Source organism: Gigantopelta aegis, chromosome 5, assembly GCF_016097555.1.
Source record: "Gigantopelta aegis isolate Gae_Host chromosome 5, Gae_host_genome, whole genome shotgun sequence".
NCBI classification, from domain to species: domain Eukaryota; kingdom Metazoa; phylum Mollusca; class Gastropoda; order Neomphalida; family Peltospiridae; genus Gigantopelta; species Gigantopelta aegis.
In genome coordinates this window covers 15362785-15370121 of record NC_054703.1, presented here as the reverse complement: position 1 = coordinate 15370121, position 7337 = coordinate 15362785, and the positions used below count along the sequence as shown (strand labels likewise).

General features: G+C 39.5%; 1 protein-coding gene across 1 annotated transcript in view; it reads right to left on the bottom strand.

Annotated features, from left to right (window-relative positions):
* Positions 1 to 7337, bottom strand: part of LOC121373302 (multiple epidermal growth factor-like domains protein 11) — a 239264-nt gene that overhangs the window by 180462 nt on the left and 51465 nt on the right. The window lies entirely within an intron of this gene.

Here is a 7337-nt window from a genome sequence, read left to right as displayed (position 1 = left end):
GTCTTTTCGACTCTATCCCTATAGCCTTGTTTTGGATACGATACACACATACACACATACACACGATATTTGACTACAACTTAGACCACCTATTTTTTATTAAATGGTTTAGGGATTTTTTTTCCACAAAATATATGTAGGTGGTCGAAATAAATATAAAAATAAAAGTTTTCGATCCATTTTTTTATTTATTTTTTCTGACCAATTTTTTTTCTGTCGGAGGAAAAAAAGAGAAAATGTTCAAATCCAGATTATTCATCATGAACACACACACACACACACACACACACACACACACACACACACATATAGGCTATATGTTGCAAATGGATTTTGTGGTTGCATGTACTTTCTCATTCACTACCATTCTGCTTCCCGGGTTTTACAGTATTTATATCTCGTTTAAATAACTAATGTGGATATATTCATGTTATCTCAAAACAATTACACTAATAAATATATAATCGGGGCGAATCGACTCACTTTTGGGGCGAAACGACTCCGTACGAATAAGATTTTAGAACGAACCAACCCTGGGTGAACGGGTCTAAGGGCGAAACAACACAGAGTTCGAAATGGTTTTGAAACGATCCGGATTCAACAGAAATTGGTCTGCACATGTCGTAATTTTACTGCTTTGGCATTCAGACATATACATACTGTATTATACATAGATGCTTATTGATTTATACTTTTGGTATGTATTTATGATGTTGAATTAGTTAATACAGACATACTACGATAAACTGTTCAATTCTGCTACTTGAAATTCCGATTTCGACATATAGCCGCTTACCGCAAGTATCAATAACAACAACAAGATGGTGGCCATGCACAGTACACGGCAAAGTCAAAACGCAACGTACTTCTGAATAAATATTTTAACAAAGACAGAATATGATTTGACAAGTATAATTTTGGGAAAAATACCCTTGAATTACTTTTTTTTTTTGGTCAGAGCGGCGGTAAACAAAAATAAAATAAAATGTAGGTTTGCATTTTTATTTTTCCAGCGGGACTTTTTAATGAACTTCGGCGGATCCGTAAACCTATTAATCAAAAACGACTGGCCTTAGTGCTACATTTTTGGTATGAGTTTAACTTTTATTTATGATAAAGTTAACCTCTTAAACAGGAAAGGTTAGATCTAGTAGTTTCTAACTACATTTACCATTTGGAAAAAATAACATTCCGCGCATACACGGTTCGACATTTTCAATTATTAAAAACAACTACATGATAAAATATATATTTCTGAACTATGCACAATGGACACACACATTGTTTAATATCCGTTTGTCCAGTGTTTCGGTCTGGTCCGCGTTTTACCAACAGCCATCGCTTGACGTCAATACAGATACATGTAGGCATTACGTTCATACCAGTGAATAGATTGTAAAACATTTCTATCGCTTGTGCTAGATCCCCCCCCCCCCCCCCCAACAAAGTCCGCACTTCATCGCTGGTGCTAGATCCCCCCCCCCCCAGTCCGCACTTCATCGCTGCTGCTATATCCCCCCAGTCCGCACTTCATCGCTGGTGCTAGACCCCCCCTCCCCCTCCCCAGTCCGCACTTTATCGCTGGTCAATATTTAAATTGTTATTTATAAATGAAATATTACCTGGACATGGGAGTCCACGCAATGCTGTTAGATCTAATGGTACACCCATTAGTGCTAATTTTAATCAGATTGGTGCTAGATCACACACACACACACACACACACACATTCAGCACTTTATCGCTGGTGCTAGATCCCCACCTGTCAGCACTATATCGCTTCTGCTAGATACCCCCCCCCCCCCCCCCAGTCAGCACTTCATCTCTGGTGCTAGGTCACCCCAGTCAGCACTTTATCGCCGGTCCTAGATTCCACCCGGCAGCATTTTATCGCTGATACTAGATAGTCCCAGTCAGCATTTTATCACTGGTGTCAGATCCCCCCCCCCCCCCCAGTCAGCACTTTATCACTGGTGCTAGATCTCTCCAGTCAGCACTTTATCGCTGGTGCTAGATTCCTTCAGTCAGCACTTTATCGCTGGTGCTAGATTCCCCATGTCAGCACTTTATCGCTGGTGCTAGATCCCATCCCCCAGCCAGTTAGCACGTTATCCTAGCCTCACAGTGAGCACCTTATCGCTGGTGCTAGATTCCCCCTGTCAGCACTTTATTGCTGGTGCTAGATCACCCAGGCAGCAATTTATCACTGGTTCTAGATCCCCCTCCCATTCAGCACTTTATCTCTGGTGCTATACCCCCCCCCCCCCCCCCCCCGTCAGAACTTTATCGCTGGTGCTAGATCTCCTCAGTCAGCATTTTATTCCTGCTGCTAGACCCTTCCCCCCAATCAGAACTTTATCGCCGGTGCTAGATCTTCTCAGTCAGCACTTTATTCCTGCTGCTAGACTCCTCCCTCCAGTCAGAACTTTATCGCTGGTGCTAGATCTCCTCAGTCAGCATTTTATTCCTGCTGCTAGACCCCTCCCCCCAATCAGAACTTTATCGCCGGTGCTAGATCTTCTCAGTCAGCACTTTATTCCTGCTGCTAGACTCCTCCCTCCAGTCAGAACTTTATCGCTGGTGCTAGATCTCCTCAGTCAGCATTTTATCAATGGTGCTAGACACCCCCCCCTCCCCCAGTGACCACTTTATCGCTGGTGCTAAACCCCTCCCCCCCGTCAGAACATTATCGCTGGTGCTAGATCTCCCCAGTCAGCACATTATTCCTGGTGCTAGATCCCTCCCCCCAGTCAGAACTTTATCGATGGTGCTAGATCTCCCCAGTCAGCACTTTATTCCTGCTGCTAGACTCCTCCCCCCAGTCAGAACTTTATCGCTGGTGCTAGATCTCCCCAGTCATCACTTTATCAATGGTGCTAGAATCCCCCCCCCCCCACCCCACCCACTCAGTGAACACTTTAACATTGGTGCTAGATCCCACTCCCAGTCAGCACTTTATCGGTGGTGCGTTATTCCCCAATCACCGGTTATCGCTGGTGTTAGATCCCCGCAATCAACACTTTATTGCTTGTGCTGGATCCCCCCCCCCCCCCCCCCCCGTGAGCACTTTATCATTGGTGCTAGACCCCCTCCCCCAATCAGCATTTTATTGCTGGTACCATATTTCCCAGTCAGCAGATTATCGCTAGTGCTAGAATGTGAGCACTTTATCGTTGGTGCTAGATCCATCCCCAGTCAGCACTTTATCGCCGTTGCTAGATCCCCCTAGTCAGGACTTTATCGTTGGTGCTAGATCTTCCTAGTCAGCACTTTATGGCTGGTGCTAGATCCCTTCCAGTCAGCACTTTATCATTGGTCCTAGATTCCCCCCAGTCAGCACTTTATCGCTTGTGCTAGATTCCCCCCCCCCCCCCCCAGTCAGCACTTTATCGGTGGTGCTAGACCTCCATCCAGCACTTTATTACTGGTGATAGATCCTCTCCCCACAGCACTTTATCGCTTGTGCTAGATCCCCCACCCCCCACCCCCAGTCAGCTCTATATCGCTTGTGCTAGATTCTCCCCCCAGCACTTTATCGGTGTTGCTAGATCCCCCCCCCCCCAGTCAGCACTTTATCGCTGGTGTTAGATCCTCCCTAGTCAGCACTTTATCGCTCGTGAAAGATCCCCCAACCCCTCAGTCAGCATTTTATCACTGGTGCTAGATCCCCCAGTTAGCAATTTATTGCAAACTCCAGGATTGTATACTTTTAAGAATGTGGACCGTAAATTGGATATATATATATATATATATATATATCTATCTATCTATCTATCTATCTATCTATCTATCTATCTATCTATCTATCTATCTATATATATATATATATATATATGCACTTTATATGCACTTTCCAAGAGACAGAAAAGCACATACAACGGTCCTTGAGCAGTTGTGGTGTACTTGTTGGAACGAGGAAAACTAACATAATGTGTTGTTTTGATATGGTCCAAGTCATGCAATGTTACTTCAAAGTCATAATTTAGTTAATTCAGTTATTCTTGCATTGAGTCATATTATCTTGTGAACTGCGATACTACTTCTATAGACAAAACACACACACACACCCGAAAAAAACCAACTAAAAAGACCCTTCCCCCAATAACCCCCTTCCCCACAAAAGCCGAAAAAAACGAAACAAAAAACCCCTAAAAAGACACACCCTCCTCCCCCAGTAACCCCTATCCCCCAAAAGCTCCATAAAACCCCGAAAAAAATCCAGAGTTTAAAGGATGAGACCTTCAGATACATGTATCACCTGTACCGTTGTATTATTCCATAACCAGACTTTAACTAGAGGATGATACATCCAGGTACACGTATCACCTGTACCGATGTATTATTCCATAACCAGACTTTAACTAGAGGATGATACGTCCAGGTACACATATCACCTGTACCGTTGCATTATTCAATAACCAGACTTTAACTAAAAGAGGATTCGTCTCGATGCACATATTAACCTATTGACAAAAACAAATTTGCGGGAACAAAGTAGAGGAAAAATAGTTATTATTTTTTTCGAAATCAGTACACCACATAGAGTATCATAAAGAAATCTGTCCATGTGTAGGGATCTTTATTATTTATTTATTTATTTATTATTATTATTATTATTATTATTATTATTTTACAGCACTTTGAAATTAGCGCTTCAAAACCTAATTTAGTCTGAACTTGTTTAGTATTGAAGTTATTATTATTATTATTATTATTATTATTATTATTATTTTACAGCACTTTGAAATTAGCGCTTCAAAACCTAATTTAGTCTGAACTTGTTTAGTATTGAAGTCTGTAGTGATATGGGTTCAAATCCTGTAGACAAAGATTTGATTTCTCATTAACTGCTTTCAACCTTTCCATGCATCAGTTATAAATGACTAAAACAAATTATTTATAAGATTGACAATTACGTAAATCATTACTCTTTACTAAACTACAGTTGTCAATTTGATGTGATTACGTCATCATGATGGAAGTCCAAGCCACACATGAACGCTATGTGCTTAGTAGTTAGAACAAAATGTCCAATCACCATTTACAGAAAGCAATTACGAAAGAGCAACATTCACTTCGCGCTCTATTTTGCAGGAATTAAAAAGCATAAGATATCGTAATATAGTCACTGCTAAAACAGATTGCCATCACTTGTTCTCCAAGTGATTTAACAGGTGAATTTTTTTATCATAAAATAGAGTTATTGTTAAAGGTCATTCCTTCTTTACACTTTATTTACACCTCTCCATTATATTTGCATTACAGAACATTATTATCATCAAATAATGAATAAACTAGCACGTGATTCACACATGAGGACAGGATATCTTTTTTACTGTTCTTCCGAACATTTGTGTCAGCGTCACTCCGGGGATTTATGATGCTGTCTTTCTGAGGACTTGTCTCTATGACTCTTTGAGGATTTATGACTCGGAATCTTTGAGGACCTCCGCCCTTTCATGGAAGATAGCCTAGATATTCGTCGTTTGTTTCTAGAAAAACAAAACAAAATGCAAACAGAACAAACAAAAACAAACAAGCTGGAACATGATGTGTTGATAAAGAGTTGACAGAATTTTCTAATAGTTAGATTCTTTGTCTACGGAGATCTGGTGTTAACATCGATACACTATGGTTCCAAATTCGTCTGTAAGAGGATTGCCACTTTACAGCGTGTTCCAGTGCAGATGACAAAAGCCTTTGTAGAGCTTGCGGAAACAAAGGCACGTCTGAATGCGCACACAGATGTGCCCACTAGAATACTATTTCAAGCAAGGAACTGTAAGCATTTTACAAAAAATATTGCTTAAATTATTTAGAGGAAGAAGATGTAGTAGTTGTAGTAGTTCTACTAGTAGTAATGGTATTAGTAGTTTAGAAGTAGTAGTAATAGCAGTAGTAGTAGTAGTGGTAGTAGTAGTAGTAGTAGATGATGCAAGGTGATGAAATCGCTGACGTCATGAAGCCATATCCCCATGATGAATAGTTCTTAAACTGATGCAAACAAACAAATAGTATTGAATGGCCCTTTTCTTAATACAGTGAACAGATGTAAATCAAATATGCATACATATCCACACACACACACACACAGAGAGAGAGAGAGAGAGAGAGAGAGAGAGAGAGAGAGAGAGAGAGAGAGAGAGAGAGAGAGAGAGAGAGAGAGAGAGAGAGAGAGAGAGACAGATACACATATTTTAACAATTAAGATGATCACCATAATCTACTTTGTCAAACAGTTTTAAATGCAGATTATATTTTTGAGTGTAAGTTCATTAATTTTATTTGAGAACATCATCAGCTATTGAATTTCAAATGTGTTCTAGTGGCGTTGATAAACAAAAACAAACAATAGTATTATTAGCGGTAACAGTAGTACTTGTAGCAGTAGTAGTGGTAGTAGTAGCAGCAGCAGTAGTAGTATATTAGCAGTCAACTAGTAGTAGTGGTGCTAGTACTACTAGTAGTAGTAGTGGTAGCCAAAGTAGTAATAATTAATAAATGAATGTGTTATAGTGGTGTGGTTAAACAAAACAAACTTTAAATAGAAATAACTAGTAGTGGTGGTAGTGATAGTAACAGTAGCAGTAGTAGTGGAAGTAGTAGTATAAATAGTAGTAGTGATAGTAGTAGCAGCAGCAGCAGCAGTAGTAGTAGTAGTAGTAGTAGTATATTAGCAGTCAACTAGTAGTAGTGGTACTAGTACTACTAGTAGTAGTAGTGGTAGCCAAAGTAGTAATAATTAATAAATCAATGTGTTATAGTGGTGTGGTTAAACAAAACAAACTTTAAATAGAAATAACTAGTAGTGGTGGCAGTGATAGTAACAGTAGCAGTAGTAGCGAAAGTAGTAGTAGAAATAGTAGTAGTGATAGTAGTAGTAGCAATAATAATAGTAGTAGCAGTATACAAGTAGTAGTAGTAGTAGCAGAAGAAGCAATAGTACTACTAGTAGTAGTGATAGTAATAGTAGTAGAAGAAGAAGAAGATGTAGTAGTAGTAGTAGTAGTAGTAGTAATAGTAGTAGTAGTATGAGTGCTATCAATAATATTTTCAAAGCGAATTTTGCTCACTAAATCTAATTAATCACTTATTGGACGTACTTTGAGCGTGATAGGGACTTTGACTTCTTTTTCCGTGTGCTCTGACCCAGTGCCTGAGGGCTAAATATGAAGAGAATTAGTTGCAGATGTATCAAACAGCCAGAAACCAAAACAAAACAATAACATTTAAATATTTCAGATATTACATTAGATAGCTTTATTTAATGTTCGCTTGGCAATGTATGTTATATATTTTTTTTTTAAAGAAGTAAAATATCACTTTTCTGGCTATTA